This window comes from Cyprinodon variegatus, unplaced genomic scaffold (genome assembly GCF_000732505.1).
Source record: "Cyprinodon variegatus isolate N-32 unplaced genomic scaffold, C_variegatus-1.0 Scaffold688, whole genome shotgun sequence".
Taxonomy (NCBI): domain Eukaryota; kingdom Metazoa; phylum Chordata; class Actinopteri; order Cyprinodontiformes; family Cyprinodontidae; genus Cyprinodon; species Cyprinodon variegatus.
Genome location: NW_015151141.1, coordinates 166454 through 171021, shown reverse-complemented (window position 1 = coordinate 171021; position 4568 = coordinate 166454).

Genomic DNA, 4568 nt, shown 5'->3' with positions numbered 1-4568 from the left:
AAGTCCGACTGCAAGTGTAAAAGGAGAAAAAAGTGTCTCTTTTACTTTTTCAAAGTTATATACGACATCTCGCCCAATTTGAACCAAGGTGTAATGATCTCTTAGGCCATAAATATAAAGAAAAACATTTTTTTACCCATAGACGGCCATTATAAAAACTGCCAGATTGGGAAACCTCCTAACCTGGCAACAATGCATGTAAGACAGGAAACGTTTCAACATTGTAGTTTGATTGAAAGAAAGCATTTTAGTTTTATTATAATTTAGTTTGTTGCAAGGATTTAACAGTTTGAAGAAATACAAAATTACACCCTTTGCCAACCGTCACAAGGATGTGCATGACAAGGAACCGTTATATATACTGCATGCATCATTTAGGTTGTTAAAACTGTATTACTTATTGAGCTCCTTGAGTTATTTACAGTCACAGGTAGGTGCTTCTGACAGAGAGTAAGTGTTGGGGCCGGTATGATTTAGGGAGGGCTGGCCCTTGTATGCTGAAATTAGTAACGGCACGGTATAACAGTTTACCAGTCCGGGCCTGGACTGGACTTAAAGTGACATTGAAGCATTTTTCACACTGGAAAACAATCGAAATCTAGTTAAGTAATTTTTTCTTAAAATAAGTGCATTTGGTTTTGGATTGAGGAGGTAAAAGAGACATTTTGCCAATGGACCAAGACAATTTACACTTTATTTAACAAAAAACAACAATTGCATTGTCTTATTTCAAGTGAATATTATGTAATTATCTTATTTTAAGAGTAAAAATACTTATTTAATTGGCAAACTATCTCATGTACACTTAATTTAATTTACACTTTTACTTATTTCTAGATCGTTTTTTCCATTGCATCGTTCCGATTTATCTGAAAAAATGTTTGATCCTGATGCTAACAATAAACAGCCTGGGTTAGAAACTGGTGCTCTTTGTACTTGCAACTCTCCCCTCTTCCTCTGTTTGATCTTCTTCATCTTCATTACTTCCTGTGATTCATTCATTTTCTATGCACTCAATTGTAAGAGGTTTAATATTACTCATTACTGTTTTGGCATGATGGAGCTGGTGCTACAGGACCTAGCATATGTCAGTTACCCAGAATGCATTGCAGTTTAACCAACATTTATGAAAATATGTTGTTGTTGTTGTTTGCAAATAACAGTGCTCTCTCTAAATGTAAATGTGATAAACTGATAATGGAATGAGGATTTCTGCCCTTTGAATAAGATAATTAGAGGTCATGCTCTTAAAATTAGATAGTAGAGTTTCATTTTCATATTTCAAACATTGATTATTTTGTTCCAATGGAAAATTGTCTTACTTACTAAAAACTAAATCTAGTCATTTTGTGTGTTTTCCATTGTTTTGAGCAGATAAGTAAGACAATTTGCCAGTGGATTTACAAGATTTATGTTAAAAGTAAGAAAAAACAACTGTATTATCTTATTAAAATTACATATTATCCAATTGTCTTGTTAAACTGCAAAGAAAACAAACTATATTAACATCATCAGATTTACCTACTCACATTAATGGAAAATACACAAATTTTAATACATTTTTGCTCAGATCTTGCAGTATGCACAAATTGAAATCTTTTGTTATAATAATAATTGTATTTTCCCTCCATTCTACCTGGTAAATTAGACAATTTTCCAATGAATTGAGATTTATATTTAAAATAAGAAAAATACAACAATGAAAGGAGGGATATTACATATATTTTAAGAAATATTTTTAGATCAGTTTTGCACTGAATTTGAATAAACATCATAATTAGGCTACAAATACAGACAGAACAGGCCTTTTCTGAGAACAAAACTTTGGCATCTCTATTTTTCTCATCCAAGCACCTGCAGCTTTCGAGGTACGCATTAAGGGCCAGTTTAGGCATGATTAAATGTAAACAGGCTGACTCTTACATAGTCTGTTTGTTTTTTAAAGCAAGTCAGGAGTTTTTCAGAGCCTCAAAACTGCCTTAAAAGCTGATCTACCTCTTTCAGACAGCGCTGCATCCGACTTCCTGTTGTTGACTCGCAGTTGCCACAGAAAAAAAAATGCTGCTGCAGCTTCAGACAACCTTACAGCACTTTATATGCCGAAAGAAAAGAGTTAATTAGAAATACAAATTCTCCCAGATTGTTATTAATGGGAACTGTAGAGTAAGCAACACATATTTTGTGCCCATAAGTAATTCTCAGGTATCTTTGATCTGTGGCCCACAGCGGATGCTGCTGCGTGCCGCTGTCTGGCTTCTGGGATCCTGCCAGCACCAGACATCTGGCTACTTTGTTATCATTGGCTGATCTGCTCCCAGGAGGCCACTCTTGTGACACCAGGCAGAGAGTGTCCTGGCAAGGAAAATTATCAGCACATTTTGAGTGGATTAGAGTTCCAAAGTGGTCCTCAAATCTCTACAGGGGTCTAGTGAGCCGTGCTCTTCTGAGGGCTCCTCAGGGCTCTGTTTTGACACCACTGTTGATTTGAAAGGCAGCGAGGGTAATGTCTCCCACTGTTGCATCACAGGTTTCAAGCATCATCTTTTCGGAAAGAAGGCCCCAATTAGGATCTGTCAGCCACCGAACGGGGAGCGACGTCCCTTGATTAGTGCAGAGATTCTGCTTAGCAGCGATTGTTTGCACTTCTGTTGTGCGCCTCTCGTACGCCAATGTCACATAAGCCAAAATGTCTTCAGCTTGCAATTGCTTTTACTGACTAATGCAGTTTTGTTGTTCCTCCAATTCTGCACTTATGAAATGTTGACGCTCATAATACCTTTTCATCTCCTGGGGAGTTAAAAAACGAGCCTCAGAGGTTGTGTCTGACAATCCGTCATACAAAACACTTAGAGGTCACAGAATAGAATGCTGCCTAAGCACCGGTTCAGTGGAGGAAAGGAAGCCATGATCTGACAATCTGAACCTTATTCACAGAATTGATTGAGGTATCGTGTCTTCCCTCTTTTTCCTCTTGGCGTTTCCATTTGTGAATACAAAGCTGCGGTGACCCATAAATATTACATGGTGTGGAGATGCAAAGCAGGAATTAATGACTGGGGTGTGTGTGTGTTTCTGAAGAGAGAGAGAGTGTGTGAAAGGCAGGTCCCCATGGGATCCTGCTTAGACAGGCGGGCAGAGTGAGGGTGTGGTCTCTGTATCTCTGTCTCTGCTTCACACAATATCGGCAGCATTTCTTTCTCCTCGTATCCACTGGGATGAAGGATTTCTGGCCGGTGGGCCAACCTGTCTGCCATGGGCTCTGAGAAAGGATTACTTTGTTTATTCAGTCTGTTGCAAATTCCCCATTGCCTTTTAAACACTCTGATTTAAATGTTATCACTTCTAAAGATGTTTGAAAAAATTATACCATCTTGGTGGAGATGTTGGTTCTTGGAATTGTTTATTTTAGGAGGTGATAGCACAGCCAAATCGCAGCTCTTGTGATTTGGGCCAGTGCAGCCTTTGGTCATTTGAATTTCTGTTTAGAGACTTTTTAGAATCTAAAAACAACATATAAAACAAGAGACTCTTTATTTTTATAAAATACAAACATTGTATTTGAAATTCAAACCATTTTTTTCTGTGCCATAATAGAGAGAATTTTTAAAAGTATTGAAGTTTGGTCTACTATTTATTTATTTCATTCTATTTTTTATATTCTAGTGTCATCATTTCTTTTAAAAGAACACCAGGGGGAAATTTGATTTTAGGCATGGCCAAACAAGACTTTCCTTCCACAGAAATCTAAGCACAGATATGAAAACCAAGCATGAGAAACAAGAAGATTTTGCAATAAAAATACATTTAATAGCCTGTATATATATATATAGCACTTTACCAAGACCGAGGACTCCAAAGCACAGTCAAACATCTTCAACCATTGATGCACACATCCATATGGTGATAGTCAGTGTATTCTCATTATCAGTTCGTATGAAATCGTACGAAAAGTTATGCACCGTAATTTCGTACGTTTTAGACGTTTTTTCGTGGTATTTCGTTGTATTTTTACATCTTGCCTCGAGACAAGATATCCTTGCGCATGCGCATGACAACTTACATAACATAGAATTTAACATATAATTAACCCTAACCCTGACCCTAACCCTAAGATACAAAACAGCAAGCAACGTAGTTAGAGACCTGAAGAAGTAATTATTGCACTGTTTTTCCCAGTTTTACGTCCTTCTGCGGATCTGTTTTTTTCGTCTGTCTGGTTGCGCATGCGCACTGATCTGTTTTTTCGAGGAAAAACGTCAAAAACGTACGAAATACTGTGCATAACTTTTCGTACGATTTCATACGAACTGATAACCAGAATATGTTGTGATAGTGGTGGGCTATACTTTAGCCACAGCTGCTTTTGGGCAGACTGACAAAAGCTAGGCCGCCATTGCAGCCACAGCAACCATAGCTTCCTCAGAGTACCAAAAAACAGGCAAGGCGGGAAGAGTGTCACCAAAACACCTGAGAGAGCAAGTACTCAAACCAGCAACACATCAGCTGGACCGATACACATAGTAAATACATTGTATAACGAATTAGGGCATACCTTCTGTTTACTAGAC